Source organism: Tamandua tetradactyla, chromosome 10 (assembly GCF_023851605.1).
Source record: "Tamandua tetradactyla isolate mTamTet1 chromosome 10, mTamTet1.pri, whole genome shotgun sequence".
Taxonomy (NCBI): Eukaryota; Metazoa; Chordata; class Mammalia; order Pilosa; family Myrmecophagidae; genus Tamandua; species Tamandua tetradactyla.
Window position 1 is genome coordinate 2,929,839 of NC_135336.1, and position 26,369 is coordinate 2,956,207.

Here is a 26,369-nt window from a genome sequence, read left to right on the forward strand (position 1 = left end):
TGCGTCAGTTCTGGATGGGTTTCAATTTATTGATTTTCCTCCTCTTTACATCTTCCTGCTTCTTTGCATGCCTGTTAATTTCTGATCCCCTGCCAGACACTGTGAATATTTCCTTCTTGGGTATAAAGGCTTATCTTCTTATAAAGCATTATTGAGTTTTGCTCTAAGATACAGTTAAGTTGCTTGAAGGCAGTTTGATCCTTTCAGACCTTGCTTTTAAGATTTGTTAAGCAGGACCAGAGCTGTGTTTCGTTTAGGGCTAATTGTACTCCATTAGTAAGGCAAAACACTTCTGAGTACCCTACACAAGGTTCCATAAATCATGAGGTTCCTCAATCTGGCTGGGGGGTGCAGGCACTGTTTCCAGCCCTGTATGAGTTCAGAGTACTGTTCTTTCTTATTCTTTCAGGTAGTTCTTTCCGGGGCCTGGAGAGCAAGGATTAGTAGATAACCAAGAAGTCTTGTTGTGACACAGGTGTTACAGAGCATAGAAGACTACAGGAGTGGCCACCACACTAATGTTTTTAGGGGTCCAGTAGTTTGTGGCATATCAGGATATTTTCTCCAAATAGAAAAGCAAGTTGCTGTTTTTTGTACTCTCCACCACTAAGAAGGAGGACATATTTTGGGTCTCTTGAGAGTTGGGGAGCAACACATACAATATTACGGTATGCTGCTCTGATCCTCTCACAAGATTTCCCAAATAGCTTTCAGGGGGAAGACAGTGTAAGAGCAGGCTGTCTAACTGGCACAGGTATTAGTGCGAGCAGCTCTGTCATTGCCCAGTGGATCTAGTGATGCTCACAGTGTCCGGAGTAAACCACATGGAGGCTCTAGCAAAGTCCAGACAGGAGAATCACAGTGGAAGCCCCAAATGTCTGGAGCAAAACCATGACCATATAGGTAAACACTGGGGCAACCATCCACATTTTGAGAAATTGTTCTTGGCTACTATTTTTAAAAATGGAAAATAGTCATAGGAGAGGACATGAAGAAATAGGAACATTTATTCATTGCTGATGGATGTACTGGCCTGAAACTGTTATGTACCTAGAAAAGCCATGTTCTTCTAATCCAATCTTGTGTGTGCAGACCTATTGAGGGCAGGACCTTTTGATTAGGTTGTTTTCATAGAGATGTGACCCACCCAATTCAAGGAGGGTCCTAATCTACTTACTGGAGCCCTTTAAGAGAGTCGAGAGAGTTTAGAGAAGCTAAGAAAGAAAATGCCCCCAGAGAAGTCAAGAGAGAACCATGGGTGCTTGGTCCAAAAATGCCCCAGGAAATGCTAAACTATGAGATGAAATCCAGAGTTTGCCCCGGAGAGGCTAGGAGAGGCCTCACAGGCACTTAGAGAGGGAAAATGCCCCAGGAGAGAAGGACCCACAGGAGCTGAGAGGGCCATTTTAGAAACTAACCCAGGACAGAAGGGCCAGCAGACGTCGCCATGTGCTTTCCCACGTGACAGAGAAACCCCGGGTGCGATTGGCCTTTCTTGAGTGAGGGTAGCCTCTTCTAGATGCTTGAACTGGGACATTTTCATGGCCTTCAAAATATAAATTTGTAACCTAATAAATCCCCTTTATAAAAGCCAATCCATTTCTGATATTTTGCATTCTGGCAGCTTTAGCAAACAGAAAACAGTGGGGATGTAAAACAGTGCCGCTGTGGTGGAAAACAATTTGTTGGTTCATTAGAAAGTTAAATATAGAATTATGATATGACCTGGCATTCAAATTTCTAGTTATATTCCCGAAAGAATTGAAAGCAGGGACTGAAACAGGTATTTGCACACTGTCCATAACAGCATTATTCACAATTGTCAAAAGATGGAAGCAACCCAAGCGTCCATCAACAGGTGAATGAATGAACTAATTTACACAATGGAGGTTTGTAAAAAGAAATGAAGTTCTGAAACATGCAACAACATGGATGAGCCTTGAAGACATCATGTTGAATTAAATAAATCAGACAAAAGGACAAATATTGTCTGATCTCACTGATATGATATAATTAGAATAAGCAAACTCACAGTCAGGAATTAGAATATAGGTTACTAGGGATTGGGTGGGGGTAGAGAATGAGGGGTATCTCTTTTGGGTAAGGAAATGTTTTGGTAATGGAGGGTGGAGATGGTAGCTCGACATTGTGAATGCACTGAATTTGAATATAGTTAAAAGGGGGAAATTTTAGGTTGCATATATGTTACTGAAACAATTTTTTAAAAACCCATAGGTCTGTACAAAACAAACAATGAACCCCGGTATAAATATACTTAATAGTATAATTCTAATAATATTTTTGATGAATTATAACAAAGGTACCACATTCATGCAAAGTATTAATAATTGGGAAAATGAGTGTGTATGAGGGGTGTATGGGAACTGTATTTTCTGCAGGCTTTTTCTATAATCCTACAACTTTTCTAATGACAAAATTTTTAAAAGCCTAGGAATCATGCTTCATACCACCCCACACACCCCCCAAAAAACCCAATGTGGACTTTATATAAGCAGTCTTCTCAGCCATCAGTCATCAAAGTATTTATTTATAAATGTATATTTATGTGTATAATTATTTAATATTTACTTCCCTCTCTCTATAGGGGTCTCAGTATCATGAGTTTGTCGTGGATCTTTCCTGTCATTTTTATGTTTCTATATATGCATACATAAACATTTTATATATGTTTACTTACATGTCTGCCTGTCTGTGTGTCTGTCTATCTACTATCTATCTATCTGTCACCTATCTACCTACCTGATCATTTTCTATGTATTTCTACTGGTGCAGAAACCAGCCACAGAAGGAGCTCTTCCTTGGGTAAGGCACTGGTCATGCCTCGATTATACCCGTGTCAGTGACGTTCCATTGTAATGAAGTCAGTGCAGCTAAAAAAGGAGGGGGAGGGGGAATTCAAGAATCTTTGCAAAAATATGGTTGATGGGAACCATATGTCTGAGTGGCTATGTTCCAATAAGCCAGGCAAGTGCACAGATGTCTTGGCCATAAATTCTTCCACTCTCACCTCCTATTTTTGTCCATAGGGTAACTCAAGGCAAATAGAACTGACCTTTATCACCCATCCCCTCTCCCCAACTTCACCAAAGAGTGGCCATGAGTCCCTGTGTGCCTATCTCTCTCCGTTTCCCCATCTCCCAAACCAGCTGTCCCTCATCATCTGTCTGCTCTCTGAGACCTCCCTCTCTTCAAAAGGAGACGGTACTTGATAATTATCATTTCACTTATTGACTGATAGACTAATTTTCAATAGACAAGTTTTGGTCATATGATATCCCAATCAGTCATTAGCCTTCAGCTGAAGAAGGAAAATCCTTAGCCTTATCCACTACTAAAGGAATTTTAGGCATCAGCCAGCAGGTGCCGAGTTGTATTTGCTAATTGGGAATGGGTTCCTGAACGTAAATCAGATTTAGATCTTGTATACAACCCAGTGCTTTTCAAGGCTGCCTATTAGAATCATTGGGGTGCTTTTTAGAATAACACAAATCTTTGGATCTGACCCCTGTAATTCTTATTTAATTGGTCTTGGGTTGGGCTTGGACGGTCACAGTTTTGAAACCTTCCCTGGTGATTCTCATGGGCAAGCAGATTGAGAACCTCCTCCTGCTCTCTGTTGGAAGGGTAGGTCCTGCCCCACTGCTCGAGTTAGCTGCCTAATCTTTTGGGAGACTCAGCTGAGTGCTCTTGTGGTTTCAGCTGCTACTGCTGCTGGGAGCAAAGAAGGCTCCACTTTTCCTTTAAGATTTCATCTTTCCCCTGCCCAGAATGGTGCCGGATACTCTCTCCATGCTTCCTGTAGCACTTCTGCCTCTTGTAGCAACATTTCTGAATAGGTGGCTGATGACAACCATCTTTACCAGAAGGCCTTTATGCTCTGGCCCCTTTCAATATCTATTGGGATTTAACTTGTCTGGAAAAAGGCAAGTGGAGTGCTTGGCTTGATTCAGCCCAAGTGATTTGACTCATGCAAGTTTGAATCATGCAGGAATTACTAGCCAGTTAATGTGAAATGGGGATAGACCGTATGTCTATAGGGACAACTAGTTCTTTGTATCTTCTCTAATTAAATGTTATGCTTATCTAGTTTGTAACCCAGATGTCAGTGGAGGCCACCGTATCATTTGAAATTTATATGAAGTTGACTCAGACCTCTCTCCCACACTCTGGGGAAGTCCAACGCACTATCCAAGTTTTCTGAACCTTCCTGGGGACTGGGGATTTCCGCCCCCCCAGGGGCTCGGAGCTAAGCAAACAGCTCTCACTGCAGCATCTCCCTTTGCCTGTTTCTGAGCTGACCCAGAGGTGAAATTCAGCTCCTCTTCATTGATTTCCTCACCCACCCTCTGGAAGACAAAGCAAAACAAAAACACTTACAAAAGGCATTTATTTGTGCTGCAGACTTTATTAAGTGTGTGGGAATGATGACTGGGTATTATGTCATTCCAAAGCAAGACTTTCGATCTTGGGTATCAGATGTCTCTGTTCTTAAACGTCCTTCAGTAATATTGTATGGTTCTATTTATATAAAGTCCCCAAACTGGCAAAACTGGCCTAAGGAGTTTGAACCTTAGGAAAGTGGTTAGCAGAGGGGTAGAGACTGGGGGAAACATGAGGGGGTGGCTGGGATCTGGTAAAATTCTGCTTCTTGATTGGAGGCTGGTTAAACAAGTGATTATGGGGAAAAAATCACTGAGCTGTAGATGTGATTTGAGTACTTTTCTGTATGTATATTGTACTACAATAAAAACTTTACATTAAAAATTAAAGAACAGGGTGTATGAGTGGTTCAGTGGTAGAATGCTTGCCTTCCATGCGGAAAACCCAGGTTCAATTCCCAGACTATGCACCCCACCCCACCCCCCCAAAAAAATTAAAGAACAAGGAAAAATTATTTCAGCAACCTCGTGTCCAGGAGTGTTGCTTGACTTTTTCTCTCCATGCAGACTCTTTCTCCAGATCAGTAGAGAGAAGAACCCAGCCCACCTCACATCCACATCCCAGGAGGCAAACCTGACTACAATCAGTTTTGGGTTTTGACCCCTTAGCAGCAGGTGTCTTCACAAATGGCTAAGAGAAATGTTGTTTTCGTTTGCTAGAACTGACAAATTGCAATGTACCAAAAATGGGTTGGCTTTTACAATAGGGATTTGTTAACTTACAATTTACGGTTTTTAGGCTGTGAAAATGTCCAACTCAAGACAGTAGCAAGATGATCCTGGACTCTGAAGACAGGCTGCCAGCATCTGGGACACCTCTGTCACATGCCCAGCGCCTGCTGGTCCTCCTCTCCTGGGGTTCATTGTTTTCAGCTTCTGGCTGCAGTGACTTCCTCTCTGAGCTTCTGTGGGTCTTTTCTTAGCTTCTCCAGGGTTTTTCTCTGTGAGCTTCACTTAATTGCATTTCTTAGCTTCTCTGTGGCTTTTATGCCCTTTTAAGGGACTCCAGTAAAAGGATTGAGACCTACCCTGTGGCAAGTCCATAGGAATGGACTAAAAGGACGTGCTCCTTTACAGCAGTCACATATATTCAGGAGATGTAAGTGTTAACTTCTAAATTCTGAGATACTGAGCTTTTTGTTTATAACCTGGTCGTTCCCAGAAATTTTGTGTATGTATATGACACCTGAGACTCAGAGTTAGAGCTCTGAAGCTATGAAAGTCAGCAGTACCCCATATAGGAACTGTTTAAAAAGGTGAAAAAGTGATCAGACTTTGAGTAGAGATATGAATGAAGCTGATCTGGCTAGGACTAAGGAAAATCAGAATACAAGGTAAAGGATGATATGGCCCATATTTTAAAGCTTCAACCTCTGTGTGAGACTAAAGGAAGAGACGTTTGTTTGGTGAAAATTTGTATTTTGTGTAGCATCACCTAATTTAACTTGTATGGTCAGTTTAGTTGAACACCATAAGTACATGGAATCTTGAATAGGGTGTGAGACTTTGTTGGCTTGTCCAGGTTAGTGTGATGCCCTGATAAATCCCAGAGTGATTTGGGCAGTGAATAAAGAAGAATTTGCAAAGTCCCTTTGGGGGACTGGGGAGAAAGGAGGAAATATTCAACCTTCCCATTTGTAGAGTTTCTGATACTCTTACAAGCAGTGGGAACAACAAAATTAATAGGCTGAGCCCTCAATCTTGGAATTTGCCCCTATGAAACTTATTTCTGCAAAGGATAGGCTAGGCTTACTTATAATTAGGCCTAAGAGTCACCCCCAGAGAACCTCTTTTGTTGCTCAGAGGTGGCCTCCTCTCTAAGCCAGATCAGCAGGTGATCGCACTGCCCTCCCTCCTACATGGGACATGATTCCCAGGGGTGTAAATCTCCATGGCAACATGGGGACCCAGCATCAAGGGATTGAGAAAGACTTCTTGACCAAAAAGGAGGAAGAGAGAAATGAGACAAAACAATGTGTCAGTGGCTGAGAGATTTCTAACGGAGTTGAGAGATTATTCTGGAGGTAATTCTTATGCATTATATAGATATACCTTCTTAGTTTACGGTGTATTGTAGTGGGTGGAGGGAAGTACATGAAACTGTAGAGCTGTGTTCCAGTAGCCTTGATTCTTGAAGATGATTATACAAAGAGATAACTTTTACAATGTCACTGTGAGATTGTGAAAACCTTGTGTCTGATACTCCTTTTATGCAGGGTATGGACAGATGAGTAAAAAAATGGATAAAGAATAAATAAATGATGGGGGAATAAGGGGTGAAATAAACGTAGACTGAAATACTAGTGCTCAATGAGAGGAAGGAGTACAGGGTATGGGATGTGTGAGTTTTTTCTTTTTATTTCTTTTTCTGGAGTGATGCAAATGTTCTAAAAAATGATCATGGTGATGAATACACAACTACGTGATGATATTGTGAGCCATTGATTGTATACCATGTATGGACTATATGTGTATGAAGATTTCTCAAAAAAAAAATTAAAATAAAGAAAACTCCAAGGGTGGCTGAATTAGTTGGGGAGCCCTGGCCAGGCTGAAAGAGACCAAATCACACTTACGGCTGGCTTCAGTAATGCATTTAGTGACCAGGACTAAGGACAAAGGATAAAGCCCCCAAAGACTCCAGGAACCAGGGACACCACACAGCTCTGAAGAGGGGGAAAGGCAGTGTGAGCAAGTGGACAGAAGGCTGGGAGATGTGGGAGATGGAGCTTTTTTACTCAGAGACTGGATAATGCCTAAAGGTATTGTTTACATTGCTGCCTTGTATTAAACTGAATCTTGGTTTTTTTTTCCCCATCTGCCCAGAGCCTGGAGACAAAATAAAGATTCCAAATTTCTTTGGGGGAAAGGAAAAAAAAAAGGATGTGATCCTTTATGTACAGCCTTCAAATACCACAAATGTAGACATGCACAATGATCTCCAGGCAGAGCCCAGTCCCTCACTCATCCCGACAGACTCCCTTTGTTCCTGGTAGCTGCACCAGTGAGGATGGGAAAGACTGGTCCTGGTTCCCACTCCCCACAGACCAGCTCTTAGTTCCCTCTCCATCTCAGATAAAGTGCATTGTTTGGAACCCCCAAGGAAGACTCCGTCTTCACTCCTGACCTCCTAGAGAGGCCAGGACACACACCTACACAGTGAGATAGACAAACTGACAGGCCGTGAAGCCATCCCTGGAGGGAAACCCCTCCTGGAAAGCAAGAACAAGGCTCATGGATATGAAGCCAAACTGTGGATCTCAAGATTCAGTCATGTGCTCACCTCTGGGCATCCTCAAAATGTTGGTGATGATGGGGCCACAGAAGGTACTGGTGGGGACAGAATGACAGCTCTGAGCCTGAAACCCTGCAGTGTGGCCTCTGCACTGAGCTTCTCAAGCTTTCTACCACTCAGGCCCATGGGACATAGTGTCCCTGGCGCCTGGATTCCCTTCCAGGAGTAGCAGTGATGGTGCCAGAGGCTGTAGAGACTGCAGACAGCGCCAGCATGGCAGACCCTAAGCCCAGGTGCCAGAGCAGGTGGTGAGGAGGCTTGGGGTCTCTAGTGGGTGGGGTGTACCAGCATCCAGTGCTGCAGCAGCCAGGAGCTGATCAAGGGACAAGCAAGCATCAAAAGCTGCCACACCTGGTTCACCACATCTCTGATGTTCAGCAGCAAGAATCCCAATTCTGTAAAAGGACCAGCCCCTGAAGGTCCCCCCAGGCCACTATTGCCATCTGCTGTCAGAGAAGAACAGAGCAAGAATGAAAATAAGTAGGTGACCACTTTTTCCATCTCTTCCATGGGACTTACTGCCACCACCTCTGCTCCTTAGTAAGACAAGGAGTTTCCATGGTGCCAGCAGAGCAGGTCCATCAGCACTGAGGAGGAGAGGCCAAGACACTTCATGAAAAACATCTGCCCCTCTGTACTGCCAAGAACATAATGATGGCTCAGCAATGGGTGAACAGATGGGCCCACATCTCAGCTAAGTGCTGCAAGGGGGCAGGGGAAGGCACGTCAACAACACCACTTTTCATCCTTTGGAGTCCTGTGCTTTTACTCACTCCTCTTTTCTGCCCAGACAGTTTAGCTAATAATGTGAATGGTACAGGTCATGTAATTCTGTTTATTATTATGACCACACTCCCTGTACGCCAGGTTTCACCAGCGTGGGACTATAACTTGAGTCTCATTAGCATGAGCATCCACATTTGAATGTCTCCGAGCCCCACCTGTTCACCTAGGGTCTTAGGATCTTGCAGAGTTTCCCTTCAGTTCACGCATTGAGGGAGGTTTTGGATTCTCATCTACCCAAGAATCAGTTTCGGTGACTATTCCTTCAACATGCGACTGGTCAGGGGCAGCCATCACTGCCCGTGCTGCTTGCTTCTGCCCTCTGCAGCCCCCAGGGAAGCTGCCGTTGACTGGGCCATGGCTGTCTTGGCCTCTCTTGACTGTAAAGTGGCCTCACCATGGGGACCATTCGTGCTGCTGCCTGAACTGGGTCTCTGGTGCTGGGGCTCCACAGATAATGGCCTTGACAGCTAGGAGGGGCCTTGCTCTAGCTGGGTTCCAGATCTCTGCCATTACACCCCAGGGAACGATGCTTATACCAGGGGTGTGGAAACAGCCCTTTCTGCAGTAGAGAGGCGTCCCACGGGAGGATCCTTTGAGCTCTGCAGTGCTCTGCTGTTCTATGAGACCACTCTCTTAGGTCCTTTGCCTGGATCTTTCCCAAAGCATATCCCTGCTGGGTTGCGGTCAGGTTGAGGATTGACCACCAAGTTTTTCTGAGACTGCTAGGTCACTTGAACCCTCTGGCTTTGAAGATGAAGATGGCCTGTAGCAATAAGTTTCCTTCATCCTTTAGAGGAAATATCCTTTTTGGTGCAGGACTGTGCCTTTTTATAATGACTTTTGTCAGGGACCCCCAGAGTATCAGATATCTCTGAACTCTGACTGTGCACAAATCTTAAGCTCTTATTTTACCCCAAATAGCTCAGCCTCCGTATGGCTCAGTGGAAACAGTTATTCTGTTTGGCTGCTCAGCGTCTCAACCCCCTTCCTCTGCCTAAGAAATTGTTACCAGAAAAAGGCCATGGATTCTCTTGCCCGATGCACTCAATAACCAATTCCTGAGACACCAGGGTTTCAAAGAGAGAAAGAGTTTATTATGAGGCACTTAATAGGAGAGCAGATGGCCTAGTGGCCCAAAATCTGTCTCCCTGAACTGCAGTAATTCTGATTGTTTTATTAGAGAAAAGATGGGCAGGGTTTAGGGTAATGAGCACAGTGGCCCCGGATGATGGAATTAGAGGTGATCTGATTATTCAGCTTGCACAGATTGATTACATGCTTAGTCACAGAACGTGTGTAAGAAAATGGCAGAATGGGGTATAGGGGACCTGTAGGTTAAAGTCTAAGCTACTGCGCATGTCAGGTGGGCCCACTTTGGTTAGATCCAGTCTTGGCTGGATCTTGACTTTGGACTTGGGGTGGGTTAGTTCTGGGCTGACCCAAGACCCTTCATTAATAAACATTAAAGGCTGTCTTTAGCGATTACAAGACTTTAAAGTTGAAAAACTGGATAACTGGACACCACGTCAAAGGCGATCAGGATGGATTGTTTAGTAGACGGTGCTGAGAAAACGAACTCCCTCTATGGAGAACATAAAAATGGACCTCTCCCTAACGCCACTAGGTGGGCTCTCAACCGGGTTAGGAGCTAAATGAGAAAGATAAACGTAGTTGGCAGAAGAAATCGGAGGAAAGTGTATCAAGTCCTAGGAAGTGAAAGGACTTCTTAAAACTTCAAAATCTCAAGTCATATGGGAAAATTATCAATTTATTTAATGAATTTGATAAAATTCATAAAATGAGGGAGTCCTGCTCTACAAAGGACGTTATGGGAAAGTTACGAGGAACTGATGGAATTGGAGAAAACATTTGCAATTTCCAAAACTGACAAGGTATAAAAACCACTCCAGACGATACGAAGAACTCCCGCAGATCAATATGGAAAAGTCCAGCAGCCTCAGTAGAGAACTGTACACGCAAATGGCAAAAGAGAGACCCAGGAAGCGAACACGCATATGGCAGGATGCTTAACATCACTGACAATCAGAGAAAGTTAAATCTCCATGTGATATAATTTTGCACCTAGTAGGCTGGAAAACATTAGAAAGCTGGCCAATGCTACGGGTCGGATGTGACTGGGTGATAGAGAAGTCTGTGGTGTCATCGATGAAGGGAAGACAAATGCAGCCATTCTGGAGAGGAGCCAGGTCCTACCTGGTCTAATATTGTCCCACATATGCACACCTATGACTGAGCGATCCTGCTCCTGGATATATAGCCTAGGGAAATTCTGACACAGGTCCATAAAGGAACATGTATTAGGATGTTCCTCAAAGACAAAATAAGCCAGAAACAAAAGAACAACAATAGTATGGTCACCTTTAGAAAATGCTTATAAGAAAACAAGGGCCTAGAGTTATAAGCTTTTAGAACAGACACATCAAGTCTGCAGTGATGATTATTACTTTTGGATTTTGAGAGGCTGTTTTGTATATATAACCTGATATTTAAAGATAAAAACAAAGCTGAACAGGTTGGAGTGAAAGTTATTCAGAACATAGGGGTAAGGAAGACAGTGTCTATATTTTAGGACCACACATGTTCTTTGAGACCAATGGAAGAAAGGTTTATTTGGTCTGGAACTGAAATTCTCTGTAGTGCATAATCTAATTCAACCTATCTGTATAGCTCATTTGAACAATGGGAACACAGGGAGCACAGAATAAGAAAGAGGTCCTTTAACACTGTATAGATTATGTAATGCCTGGAAACATCCTAGAGTATATTAAGTAGATAATCAAAAAATATTGGCAAGTCCCCTGAGGGAGAGGAGAAAGAATATGGAACTATTAAACCTTACCATCAGGGAATCCCCTGGTACTGTGTCAAACCTTAGGGACACCCAAATTGTGCTGGTTTGAAAGGAAGTATGCCCCCTAAGAAAAGCCATGTTTTAATATAAATCCCATTTCATAAAGGTAGAATAATCTCTATTCAATACTGTATGTTTGAAACTGTAATGAGATCATCTCCCTGGATGATGTGATTTAGTTAAGAATGGTTGTTAAACTGGATTGGGGACGACATGTCTCCACCCATTTGAGTGGGTCTTGATTGGTTTATTGGAGTCCTATAAAAGAGGAAACATTTTGGAGAATGGGAGATTCAGAGAGAGCAGAATGATATATCCATGAGATGCAGACAGTCCACGAGCCAGCAACCTTTGGAGATGAAGAAGGAATATACCTCCCAGGGAGCTTCATGAAACCAGAAGCCAGGAGAGAAAACTAGCAGATGACGACGCTGTATTCGCCATGTGCCTTCTCAACTTGAGAGAGAAGCCCTGAACTTCATCGGCCTTCTTGAACCAAGGTATCTTTCCCTGGATGGATGCCTTAGATTGGACATTTCTATAGACTTGTTTTAATTGGGACATTTTCTTAGCCCTAGAACTGTAAACTAGCAACTCATTAAATTCCCCTTGTTAAAAGCCATTCCATTTCTGGTATATTGCATTCCAGCAGTTAGCAAACTAGAACAGATTTTGGTACCAGGAGTGGGGTGCTGCTGTTGTTTGCAAATACCAGATATGTTAGAATGGTTTTTTGGATGGCTAAGGGGAAGATTTTGGAGGAACTGTGAAGAGAATGATGGAGAAGTCCTAAAGTGCTTGAAGAGACTGTTGGTGTAAATGGAATCACTGCCAATCTTGACAAAGGAGGACACAAAAGGGGAAAAACTGGAGTTTGCAGAGTGAGAACCATGGAAGCTCGTGTCTGAAGCCAAGAAACCTCGGCCAGGAGAGTGGACCCACACATATACATGGAGAGAGTGAGTTTACCCTGAAGGGCAAGGATGAGTCTCCCCTCTTATTGCAGTGGAAGAGTTGTGCAGCCTCAGGCCTTGGAAAAAGTGTAGCACACTCCTTGGCGGACTGGGAGAGCCTGGCTGCCACCACATGGAGGGGTTGAGCATGTGCCCAGAAATGGCAGAGAGTCCAGGGGTGGCCCTGATGCCTGGAGAGAGTGGAGCCAAGAGGTGGTCTCCTTGATGTTCCCTGAGGTTGATTTGGAAAGAGACAGGCCACTGCATAGGCCCTTGGAAGGGGTGGGACTGCCACTTTCTAAAGCCGAAGGATAAATGACTTTCAGACTTTGAAATCCCACGGTGCTTGCCCTGCAGGTTTTACATCTGTGTTTCTTCCAATTTCTCCCTATGGAAATGAAAATATGTATCCTGTGAATATCCTCCTTTGCATATTGGCACCGGACTTGTTTTGAGATTCACAGGTCTACAGCAAGAAGAGAATTTTTTGCACCTGTTTAAGGTGATGTTTGTAGTTGCCAAGTTGACAAGGGGTGGGCATGTGGTGGTTAGATTCAGTTGTCAACTTGGCCAGGTGAGCATACCTAGTTTTGTTACTGTGGACATGAGCCAATGGTATGTGAACCTCATCTGTTGCTGATTTACATCTGCAGTTGGCTAGGAGGCGTGCCTGCTGCAGTGAACGATGTTTGACTTAATTGGCTGGTGCTTAAATGAGAGACAGCAATGTAGCACAGCCTAAGCAGCTTGGCATCCCTCTTCTCAGCACTCACAGCTCAGCCCAGGCCTTTGGAGATGCAGAAAGAAGTCACCCTGGGGAGAGTTGTTGAAACCCAGGGGCCTGGAGAGAAGGCCAGCAGAGACCATCCTGTGCCTTCCCACGTAAAAAGAACCTCAGTGGAAAGTTAGCTGCCTTTCCTCTGAAGAACTAACAAAATAAATCCCCTTTTATTAAAAGCCAATCCATGTCTGGTGTGTTGCATTCTGGCAGCTAGCAAACTAGAACACAAATCAATAAACCATGCCCTTGATCATGAGGCTTACTCTTGTGAAGCTTATGTAGATAGCAGAGAAGCTTAGACTACCTATAGGCATGCCTAAGAGTTAATTTTGGAGGACCTCTGTTGTTGTTCAGATGTGCCCTAAGTCTCTCTAAGTCCAACTCTGCAAGTGAAATCATTGCCCTCCCCACTACGTGGGACATGACATCCAGGGGTGAAAGTCTCCCTGGAGACAGGGGAGATGACTCCCAGGGATGAATACAGACCTGACACCATGGGATCAACAATTCCATCCTGACCAAAGTGGGGAAAACAAGTGTAACTAATAAAGTATCAGTGGCAGAGAGAGTTCAAATAGAGTCAAGAGCTACTCTGGAGGTTGCTCTTATACAAGCTTCAGTTAGACCTTGCTACCTATCATAACCTGTGTCATGGTCAGGTTCATGTGTCAGCTTGGCCAAGTGGTGGCACCTGTTTGTCTGGTTGGGCAAGTGCTGGCCTGTCTGTTGCAATGAGGACATTTCATTGAATTAAATCATGATCACGTCAGCTGCATCTACAGCCGATTCCATTTGTAATCAGCCAAGGGGAGTGTCTTCTGCAATGAGTGATGCTTAATCTAATCACTGGAAGCCTCTTAAGGAGGATTCAGAAGAGACAGGCTCTCTTCCTGCTTAGGCTGGTGAACCTCTCCTGTGGCGTTCATCCAGACCCTCCATTGGAATTGGCTTCACAGCTTGCCCGGCGGATTTTGGACTCTGCGTTCCCACGGTCATGTGAGACACTTTTATAAATTTTATATTTTCGAGTGTTCCCTGTTGATTCTGTTCTCTAGAAAACCCTAGCTAATACAACTTGCCAACCAACAACCAGGACCATTCCAGCCAATCCTAAAGAACACCTATGGCAATATATAAGATTTCACAAGGGTTTCATGCACTAGAGTAACTTTCCAGAAACCTACAACCTCCAGATGGGTCCCAGGTCCAGATAAGTCCTGACACCTAGTCCAGCCTCTCCAGAACATCAGATAGTTCCATCTCCCAACCCCATATTAGTGACAGACCCTTCCAATATGAAAAATTTAGAATCACCATAGCCTAGACACCCCTAAAGAGAGGGATGGAAAGATCAAAGGTGATGGTGGAGTTATACAGAGAAGATAGGATTTAACAAATGAGTATGAGTGCTGAATCATTAAATTGATATCTCTTTTAGTCTCCAGTATTTTAGAGCAGCTAGAAGTAAAAACCTAAAATTGTGAAATTGTAACCCATGTCAAACTCTGAAATATGTTCCACAATTAATTGTGGTGCTGTACTTTGAAATTTATAGCCTTTTCGTATGTATGTTCTTTTTCATAAAAAAGAACAAAAAAAAAGTCAATTGTGATAAGCCCTCTAGCCTCCTATATTTTGGAGCAGCTAGAAGGAAACATGAGAGGACTGTATGGTAGCCCATGACAAACTCTGGGTTCTATCCTATAATCACTTGTTGAAGAGTGCTTTGAAAACTATTGCCTTTTATTTCTTTGCTTTATATATATGTTATACTATACAACAAAAAAAGATTTTCCTCACAGCCTTTTTCTATAATGGCAAGGAACTGAAGGCGCCTGACTGTTCAGTGCTGGAGGGTGGAGCAGTAAAATGTAGCAGATGCACAGTATGGGCTATTATGTAATGGTCGATGTCTTGGATTTGATGTCACATAGCAACATGACAATGTTAAAAACCATCCGTGGTTGTTAAAAACCAAAGTATTTGAGGAAGGAAAGGAGAAAACAGAATAAAGATTTTTTACATTGTGCCTTTCACATAAATTCTAAAAATGTGCACATAAATCAACAATACACATTTTGCAAGAATACATTCAAATAAAGAGGCCCACTGGCATAGTAAACTATTTATCTGTGGGGGGAGGGAATGAGAGTAAGGAATAGGGATAGAAGAGAACAGGTAAGTAACAAAAACAAGAAAACGGCTTTGTGCAGACCAAGTTGATAATAATATGGCATAAACTGAGGATTATGAATAATTCAAGCCTGTTCAACAGAGGTAAACAAAATAAAACAAATAAGTACAACTGCTACTACAAAAGAGAAGACATGATGTATACATAAAATCTCAATTATACAAGATAAAGTGTGGCATGGGCTACATGCCAGGTACTGATTAAGAGCTCCCTGAGACCAGGCAGGGAGACAGTGTGACTATTTTAGATGAATCAGAGAGGGCTTCATGGAGAAGGCATCATGTTTGAGTTAATGTTAACTCAGACCTCTTTTTCAGGTAGCTCACATCAGATAGATCCACTCATGTCACAGAAGAACTTGTTCACTTAGTTATCTAAGCCTTGGGATCGAACATATTAGATCACAACACAGGAGAGCCAGCCTGCATCCCAGCTGAATGCCTGTGGTTCTGGAAGCATCCTCAGGAAAGGAGGATGACTTCACCATGGGCCCAGGGGTATGGGCCAGGCTTGTGGGCTCACAAAGAAGCCATGCCTAATGGCTAGTTGTAAATTTCTCTGTGTATTGTAACGTCCCTTTGTTATTGCATGTAAAGTGCAATTGTGGGTGAATAAAAGGATCTAAATTAAGCTAGGACAGAAGTGGAACCAAGGAGTTCCTGACATCTGCTTCCAGCAGCGGGCAGACTAAGGGATGCTCCACCATCCCCTGAAGATAACTACAAAAGTTAGGAGACTTAGAACCACCTTCTTAATAACAATGAAGCCCCAGCAGAAGGAGAGGAATTAATAGGTAGAACAGGGGGAGGGTAAGAGCTTCAACTGGGGAACCTTGGCCTCTTACCTGAGAAGTGATCACCCACAAGGAAAAGGCAGCTTAGAGGCCAAGCCCCTTTGGCGAGTGGAGGTGAGAGACTGGCACTCCACAGTCTCCTGGGGATGTGCAGATATCACCTCCTACCCTGCCCTGCGGACGCCTTTGCCCTTGGGGTATCTGCTAACCTACAGAACCACTGAGAGGTGAGCATGGGCTTTTAGGTAGACTCTTAGAGCTGGAGGGACTGTGTTCATGGAGATAAAAGCTAAACTGAACTTTTATTTAAGGATATGAAAATCTTAAATGCAGCATTTTAAGTTTTAGAAAGAATCATTAGATATTATAGAACATTGTAGAACTGAAAAAGTACAGTAATCCATTAAAAACTCAATAGAAATGTTAGTAACAGATAATCAGTGGAGACGAAGATGTTATAAGAAACTATCCAGAATGAAGCCCACAGAGGCAAAAAGGTAGAAAACACAGAAAATAACATAAATGAGACAGAAGATACAGTGAAAAATCCAATATACGTTTAATTGGAGTTCCAGAAGGAGGGTAGAGAGAGAATGGAGCAGGGGCAATATTTATAGAGATACTGGCTGAGTATTTTCTAGAACTGATGAAATAAGAACCAGGCATTGGTTAAGCCAAGAATTCACTTCAGTAAAAGTTCTCCTTTCATGAAGGTACTTGAGGGAGCTGGTGGATTTCTTTATGTAGTTTTTTCCTTTTCTTTTCTTTTCTTTTCTTTTCTTCCAGATGGAAGAGACTTGACCTTGTTTACAAGATGAGAAAAAAACAGTTGGGAGGGAGAGTTTGAAAGTACAAGAGTGAGAAAAGGCAATGCATGAAATTTTTGGAGAGAACAGGAACTAATACTAAGAATAATTATAATAGCTATTATTTATTGAACATTCTATGGCAGAGTCTGTACCAGGAACTTTCCATACCTTGATATTGATTATCAATTCCCTTCACAATTAGTACTTCTCTTCAAATACTGATATGTTAATTGATGCTCAGAAAGATTAAAGGAAAAAAAAAGTTTGGTCACGTAACTAGTAAGTCCTGGCTCTAGGATTTGAATCCAGTTCCAGATTCTTCCAGAGCTCCAGATGGCCTCCAAAAGATCTGTTCTCTTTGTCTGAGATTGGATGGAGGGAGGAGAGGATGATTGTAGAGATGGAGATATTTGTAGGTTGTTAAAAAGGGTTAAGAACTTGAAGTAGTTCAGGTCTAAGGCTTGGTTATTCACAGGAAGATGGTAAGGATTGTAATTTGCAGAGGTTGAAGGATGTGGAAATTCAACAGAGAAATAGCTAACAGGGAAGAGCCAACCAGGGCAGAAGGAGAGGGAAATGTCTAAGGTTAGATGAAAGAGGAAGAGTTGAGCAGTGGGCTCCAGGTGACAAGAAATCGTGAATGCATGTGGGCATCGATGCCTGGTACGTCGTGAAAGGCATTAAGGGGGAATGGAAGTAGGGGCCAGTATGATAGAGATACTGATACAGTGACTTTCAGTGGATGGTGGGCAGGAGAGAATGAGGGAGCTAGAAGGACGGGGGTTGTGTGACGAGAGAAAGAGATGATATAATTATCACTTCAAAGGTGAGATTGTTCCTGATTTCGATTTGCCATTTTTTGCTTCGGTTTCCCTTTCCTTTGGTTATAGAACCCACATTTTCCTTTCAGACCCTATGGCTCTGATGGTCCAGCTCCAGGTGAGTCTGTCAGTGTCCGAGCTTGGCCAATCAGCTCATGGAAACCTCTTAGCCACCTTGATCGGTCCACAGATGGGCACATGTCCCAAGACTATGTGGTGAGACTCAGTTTTTTTAGAATTGTTGGGAGGAGGAACATCTCCACTGGACTCATCGAACGTAAGCCTGCTGTGAACCTCCACAAAGAAGGTGGCTACTCAAGAAGGGAGCCAGCACAAGGAAAGCAGAGGGGTGGACAGAGAGACAGCCTTCTCACTGCATCATGTGAGTGCTAGGATCCAGCCACATCTGAAGCCAGATGTATCCTAGGCGCTTTGGTTACATGACTCGACAGATTCCCTCCCCCAATAAATCCCAGAGTGATTTGAACAGTGAATTTAAAAAGTACTTGCAAAGTCCCCTTGGGGGGAATGGCAAGAAAGGGGGAAAATTGAACTTCCCCATGTGGAGAATTCCTGATATTCTCACAAGCAGTGGAGACAACAAAAGCAATAGGCCGAGCCCTCATTCTTGGGGTTTGTTCGTATGAAACTTAACCCCGCAAAGGATAGGCTAAGCCTACTTAAAATTAGGCCTAAGAGTCACCCCCAGAGAACCTCTTCTGTTGCTCAGATGTGGCCTCTCTCTCTCAACTAACACGACAAGCAAACTCACTGCCCTCCCCGTCTCTACATGGGACATGAATCCCAGGGGTGTAAACCTTCCTGGCAATGTGGGACAAAAATCCTAGAATGAGCTGGAACTCAGAATCAAGGGATTGAGAAACTCTTCTCAACCAAAAGGGGGAAGAGTGAAATGAGACAAAATAAAGTGTCAGTGGCTGAGAGATTCCAGAGTTGAGAGGTTATCCTGGAGGTTAGTTTTATGCATTAAATACAGATATCACCTGATTAGTTAAGGTGTTATGGAGAGGCTGGAGGGAACTGCCTGAAAATGTAGAGCTGTGATCCAGTAGCCATGTTTCTTGAAGATGATTGTGTAATGATATAGCTTTCACAGTGTGACTGTGTGATTTTGAAAACCTTGTGTCTGATGCTCCTTTTATCTACCTTGTCAACAGATGTGTAAAACATATGGATTAAAAATAAATAAATAATACGGGGAACAAATGTTAAAATAAATTTAGTAGATTGAAATGCTGGTGATCGGTGAGGGGGAGGGGGTAAGGTATGTACGATTTTTCTCTTTTTTCTTTTTATTTCTTTTTCTGGATTGATGCAAATGTTCTGAGAGGTGATCGTGGTGATGCATATGCAAGTCTATGATGATATTGTGAGTTATTCTTTATATGCCAAGAATGGAATGATCATATGGTAAGAATGTTCATGTTTGTATGTTGTTATGATTAAAAAAATTTTTAATTAAAAAAAATTGATTCCCTCCCTCTCTGGAGGAATTCCCTCAGTTTAAGTCTGACTTCCTGTCATGTGCACCCGCAGTCCCAGGACCTGGTTCCGGCAGTGTGTGGCTGAAGGTGGGACGGAGGAGAGTGTCACTGAAAATAGAGCATTGAGAGCCTGGACGAATGGCTGTGTGAGGTCTCCGGGTAAGGGCCCGACTTCACTCAGGCAAATGGCAGGACAGGCAGTGACAGGAAGATCGTGACTCAAGGGCCAGAGTGTCAGTGACAGTGCGTAGAATGTCCCAAAGGCAGACTGAGGAAGGACACCGAGAAGTGGGGGTCAGGTGGGGCTAAGTTTGTGGGGAAAGAGAATATTGCAAAGTCTCCAAGACTCTCCCCCAAGATGGGTATCAGTTACAACGGGAAACCTAGTAACACTGCACAGAGACTCCAGCAGTCATCACCTTAACCAAGTGATCCAGCGCAACTCAAGTGGCCACAAGAAGCGACATGTACCATCAGGTACCATCTGATGTGATGCACTGACAAGGGCACACCACCACTTGTATGTTAATCTTGTCAGTAATGTGCATCCTCACACTAATCATGAGAAAACTTCAGACAAATCCAAACTGGGAACCGGGCTGGCTCTCTGAGCAGGCTCAACCCAGCCACCACCCAGCCACGTGGAAGCGCCTGAAGCGGAGGGGTGACAGCAAAGCGTTCCTGGGGACCCTTCCGAGCTGCCTGCCATTCTGCCACTATCTCCAAGCCTGCCCTCCTCTCAGCCCTTCCCCTACTAGACCGACTCATCCTTTTTCCCAGTCTCAAGCTGTAATAGAAAAGGGCTAGTTTTTCATATATGCTGTGCCCACTGAGTAATACTGGATGCTTCCCGGTCTCAGTTTAGAGAGGTACCTTCTGCAAAGGCTGTTCATGTCCCCAACCAGCCAGGGTGGGGCAGCAGGCCACCCCAAGCTTCCACCGTGGAGCCAGGAGGGTGAAATATCCTCGTTCTATGCTGACTGACATCTCTATATGCTGTGCAGCTCTGAGCAGGTAATTTATCTTCTCCGAGCCTTTTTGTAAAATGGGATCTTAAAAATAACAATGGCGCCTACCTCAGAATGCTGTTTTATTAAAAGACACAATAATCGGACAAAGTTCCTCGGCACAGTGCCTGACAAGGAGTAAGTCAATAAAAATGGCTATTATTGTGGTTCTTGAGGTAATAATATTCCCATGACCTATAGCCAGAAGATCCCCCCTTCCCAGTCTCACCTCAGCACAAAACTAACCAGTGCTAAGGTGTCACTAAATCCCAAAGGAGTAACGAGTTGGCCTTGGGGAGCACGTGGCTAACACGTGCGTTTGGACAGCGAGCTTGTGTAATGAATGGAGTGATTCCAATGCTGGGGTGCAGGCGTGGTACAGCTTTAGGGGCACTGGGTGAAGGGAGTTTTGATCTCTTCGCCGCCCTGCACGTGCACGCTCCGCGCACCTCTGCTGGTCTACAACGCCGCGACCCCCCTCCTCCGCTCGCAGCCGGTAGGGTAAGGGCGGCAACTTTATCTGGTAGCTGAATTCCCTGAAGCTGGAGAATCCAGGCTGGCTCTGCCCGGACTTAGCTTCCTCCCCCACCCCGACCGGGCTTTAGGGTCTGCGAACCACCCACGGCAGCGCCGGCCTCCTCCCCCTGCATGGCCAGCACGGCCCTCGAAGTGCAGTCGAAGTGAATGCGGGACTCCGGTGAGCTGATTGACCGCCCCCCGTCCCGGGTGGACTCTCCCGGGAAGCGCGCCAGTGCCCTCTAGTGGGCGAGCTGTGAACTTCCTTGAGGTCCGCTCGGAGCTGGGCGGGGTCAGTCCAGCGCACCCCTCTGCCCTGGGAGAAGGGGCCGGGGCTAAGGCTGCGGAGAGAGGGCGGTGCAACCCCACGACCCGGCCCGGTCTGCGCTGGGGAGGCGGGTGCGCCTCCTCCAGCCTCATCGCCTGCCTCTGTCCTCCACGCCTTTCTGGTCGAGTCAGCGCCCTCAGAACTTTATACTCCTGGAGGGAGGGGAAGGGGGAACTGAACCCATATGTGCCAGGCAGCGCCGCAGGTTCAGCCACGGACTCACTGCGGCTGAAAAGGACTTGAGGTTATCACAAAGACTGATGAGGAAATTAAAGGAAGGGAAAGAAGGATAGGAGACAAAAGATGAAGAGTGGAGTAAGGGTAATATTTAAAATGAGTCTTAAGACCCTGAAAAGTTACTAAATCGGAAGAGTTGAAATAGTCTGCAGGTAGAGATCATTTTTTCTGCTGCTAAAATTTGTTGTTATAATTTCATTTTCTGGTAATAATGTATTAGTCCATTTAAAACAACATTTAATAATAATGATAATGGAGAGCATCCCTTTTTTGTGCTTAATTTAATGGAAAGGGCTTGACGGTTTTATTTGCTTATTTTAGTAGATACTTGTTATTGATTTTTGCAGGATATTCTTGTCCTTGTACTCCTACATTACTTTCACTTCTCCATTCTCTTCCACAGTAACAAATCTATTTAAATTCTCCGTTTCTTTTGGTGTCAGTTTATCTTTTTCCGGGAATTCACCAGTTTTCTATAGAATTTCAAGTTGGTGGCCATACAATTGTATGTAATATCGTGATATAATTACTTTTCTCTCTTTTGTATCTTTACTGTCTCCTTTCTAATTTCTAAAATTGTTTGTATTTGATCTCTCCTATGTCCCTAATATCACTTTTAGGGTGGGGATTGGAGAGCTCTTGATCTTTTTAACAATTAGGTATGGGACTTATTTATTCTTTCCACTATATTTTTGGTTATTTCATTAATTTTGGCTTTTATCTTTATGAATTCCTCTACTGGATTATTTTGTTGCTTATTTTTAATTTCTTAAGATGAGTTCTTAGTTCCTTTAATTTCAGTCTTCTTTAAAAATGAAGGCTTTCAAGTCTGTAATTTTCTTTGAATATTGGTTTAACACACCAATGTTACCCGACAAAGACCATGGATTCTTTTGCATGACATGATCAATAACCAATTCCTGAGACACCAAGGTTTTAAAGAGAAAGAGCTGACTACTAGTGGTAGGAAGCAGATGGCCTATTGGCCAAAATCTGTCTCCCCAAACTGCAGTAATTCTGATAGTTTTATTAGAAAAAAAGATGGGGGGATTTAGGATAATGAACACAGTGGCCCCAAAATTAGAGGTGATTTAACTATTGAGCATGATAGATTGATTGCATGTTTAGTCACAGAACGTGTGTAAGAAAATGGTGGAATGAGGAATAGGTGACTTGTAGGTTAAAGTCTAAGCTACTGCGCATGTCAGGCGCATGTCAATCTGGGTCATCGAGATGACTTTGGACTTGGGGTGGGTTAGTTCTGGGCTGACCCAAGACTTGGGTCTTGATTAGTTTCTGAAGTCCTATAAAAGAGGAACCTTTTTGGAAAATGAAGGAGATTCAGAGAGAGCAAAGCAGAACGAGATAGCCACGAGAAGCAGAGTCCACCAGCCCACGACCTTTGGAGATGAAGAAGGAAAATGCTTCCTGAGGAGCCTCATGAAACAGGAAGCCAGGAGAAGAAGCTAGCAGATGACGCAGTGATCACCACATACCGTTCCAGCTGAGAGAGGAACTCTGACTGTGTTCGCCATGTGCCCTTCCACATGAGAGAGAGACCCTGAACTTCATCGGCCTTCTTAAACCAAGATATCTTTCCCTGGATGCCTTAGATGGGACATTTCTATAGACTTGCTTTCACTGGGACATTTTCTTGGCCTTAGAACTGTAAACTAGCAACTTATTAAATTCCCCTTTTTAAAAGCCATTCTGTTTCTGGTATATTGCATTCCGGCAGCTAGCAAACTAGAACACACCCCATTTCCAGAAACTGCAGGGGTCGGAATAGCCCCATCCAGATGGGGATCCTCTTCAGCCTGTTTCCTCAAAGATGGACCTCCTGCCGGTACTCCTCTTCTTCCCAATGTGTCTGCAGATATATTTTTTTTAATGCTCTATGGCAGGGTCACATTTCATTATTTTTCCATGTGAGTATCCTGTTATTGCCGCACCATTTGTTGAATTTTTGTTTGTTTTTGCTTATTTGTTTGTTTTTGGGGAAGTGCATGGACTGGGAATCGAACTACATTTGCACCCCTTCTGCAGATGCCTTTAACATTTTCTTTGATGCCGCCTGCTACCACGGTTTTGGCCTAGCTGTGGGGAGTGCGAGGGTGGCAGCGGCTGCTCCCGCAGAACCATCCTGAGCTTCCACAGCCCAGTGAGGACCTCGGAGCTCGCAATTGCATGTGGAGAAGAGGCCACCTCTGAGGACCTGGAAGTGGGGAAAGAACTAGAGCACTTCTTGATACCTTTAACTTTTATCCAGTGGGTGAGTGCTATCTTGCCTGGGTACAAAGATTCTTAGGTCACTGTCCTTTCTCTCAATATCTGCAGCTTTATTCTACTGTACCCTAGATTCTAGGGTGACAGGTAACTACTCTGATGCAATTTATTTCCTTTTCCTTTGTTAATTCCTAGTTCATTTTGTGTAGAATCTTGTAAGATTTTTCTATTTTTGAAACTCAGTCATGGCATAAGTATATAGCTAAACATATTTTCTTTTTGAATTGTCCAAGCTGGGACTCAGTGAGTCCTTTTGATCTGCAAACCCAAACCTTTCTTCAGATCAGGACGCTTTCTGACTTGGCGTGCCAGGCTGTTCTGATAACTACCATTCAATGTGTTGACCTGAACAATAAGAATTTATCGGGCCATGGTATTTGGAGCACAGAAGTCCCAAGTTAAGTGTAGACAAGGCCATGCTTTCTCTCCAAGGGCTGTAGTGCTTGGGTGCTGGCTTGCCCAGTTCTTGGAGTTCCTTGCTTTGCATCTCTGCCTCCTGTCCCATGGCGATGGCCTGGTTTTCTTCTGTGTCTGACTTCTGGCTTTTTTTTTTTCATTGTAAAACATTTTTTAATCATAAAATATAACATATATACAAAGGAAGGAAAGAAAAAAGCAATACTTTTCAAAGCACACTTCAATATGTAGTTACAGAACAGATTTCAGAGTTTGCCATGGGCTACTCTTCTACCATCTCAGATTTTTCCTTCTAGCTGCTCCAAAAACTGGAGGCTAGATGGGATATTAATATAGTGATTCAACAGTCATACTTGTTTCTTAAATACTATTTTCACTGTTGTATCTCCTCCTTCTCCTTTGATCCTTCTCGCAATCTATAGGGATCTTTCATGTTAAGTGAAAAGATCTATTTCATGTTGAGAAATGACTATTTCATGTTGAGAAAGGGTGTCAACACTAAAGGATAGGGGGATATAATTAATTAATAATCCTGGAGAGGCTGATCCCTCTGGCTTTCAGTATTTATCATACTTAGGAACCCTCCAGGAATTATAGGTTCCAGGAAAACAAACCTAGTGCATGAAACCTTTATAAAGTCTCAGTTCAAGCCCCAGGTGTTCTTAAAGAGTCAACAGGAGTGACTGGTTGGGATTTAGCAAACGATGGCAATGAACACTCTCTGACTGAAGCTTGCATAAGAGTAGCCTCCAGAATAGCCTGTTGATTCCATTTGAGGAGGCCCATGATTCCTTATTTTATAACATTTCTCTTCCCCCTTTTGGTCTGAAAAATGGTGCCAATCCCACGATGCTAAAATATCACATTATCAGGAATATTTTCACTCCTGAATGTCATGTCCTATGTAGAGGGAAGGGCAATGATTTTCCTTGCAGAGTTGGTCCCAGACAAAGAGAAAGGCCCATCTGAGCAACAAGATAAATTTCCTGGAAGCAACTCTTAGGCCTACTACATGGGACATGACATCTAGGGGTGAAATCTCCCTGGCTGTGTGGGAGATGACTCCCAGGGATGAGCCTGGCCCTGGCACCGTGGGATCAACAATGCCATCCTAACCAAAAGGAGGAAAGAAAGTGTAACAAATAAGGTATCAGTGGCTGAGAGAGTTCTAAGAGAGCTGAGAGGCTACACTGGATTTTGCTCTTATGCAAGCTTCAGTTAGACATTGCTACCTACCATAATTTGCCAAACCCCAACCTAAAACATTCCTGCCAATACTAAAGATACCTATGGCATTATATAAGAGTCTGCAAAGGTTCTATGCACTAGGGTAACTTTCCAGAAACTACAACCTCCAGATGGGTCCCTGGACTAGATAAGTCCTGAAAAGCAGAGGTTGACAAGGTACCTGGGGTTTCCCAGATGGGAAAGTTTAATAGTTCTGTATATGAATGTATTTTCCCTTTGGACCTGCAAGGAACTCGATCAGTACTTTTCAATTATCAGCCCACCATGGCCTGTTATCACATGAAGCCACACAGAATTATAGGGCCTCTTATTCTGGACTCCAGGAGTCTGGGTTGTTTAAATGAGCCATCCAGACAGGCTGATCTCGATTTTGTGTTACAGAAAATTTATTATGTTCTAGACATAATAAATCTCTCTGCCTTTGGTCTCATGCATCAGGCAAAGGTCTAGAGAGCATACACGTTCATCTTTTACCCTGTGATCTAACTCACCTCAGACCCAGCCGGATTGGTTTCGTTTTGAGCTCTAATTGAGGCCTGATCTTTTCTTCGGTTACTTTAACTGTGATTGTACATAGCTATGCTAACTTTCAGGGCTGCAGCACTCCATTTCTGGGTCCTAGGTGTCGCAGAGTCACCCAATGTTCCAGGGTGTTTACCAGCTGATAGACACATAGCTCAGTATCTCAGAATCTAAGACTAAGTGTGGCTGCTATGAGGTTTACAGTCTAAGCTCCCATTTTCATATAAGCATTTTCTGAGAGAGACCTTAGCATATATGTTCTTTTGTTTCTGGCTTATTTTGTACAACCCATTGGCCCCAAGGATTATTCAGTTCCTTGTGTGCCTCTCGATGTCCTTCTTTTTGTAGCCACACCACATTCCATCACATAAATGCGTAACAGTTCACCATTCTGCTTCTCACTCATTGTACCCTTTGGTTCCCTCTGTCTGTTGGGCATCATGGATAATGTCCAAAATAAACTATGTCTTACAGTGTCCTCACTGGTTGAACAATCAGCAGTACTCTCAATTTTAGACAATTTTCATTTGTCCATAAGG

At 43.6% G+C, this 26,369-nt stretch overlaps 1 long non-coding RNA gene across 1 annotated transcript in view; it reads left to right on the plus strand.

Annotated features, from left to right (window-relative positions):
• LOC143647785 (uncharacterized) overlaps positions 1-21,145 on the plus strand; it is a 56,675-nt gene extending 35,530 nt beyond the window's left edge. Inside the window, exons 2-3 of the long non-coding RNA XR_013158184.1 lie at positions 17,854-18,146; positions 19,322-21,145. This is a non-coding gene — a long non-coding RNA (uncharacterized LOC143647785). The remainder of the gene's footprint in view (positions 1-17,853; positions 18,147-19,321) is intronic.
• Positions 21,146-26,369: the final 5,224 nt, after the last annotated feature.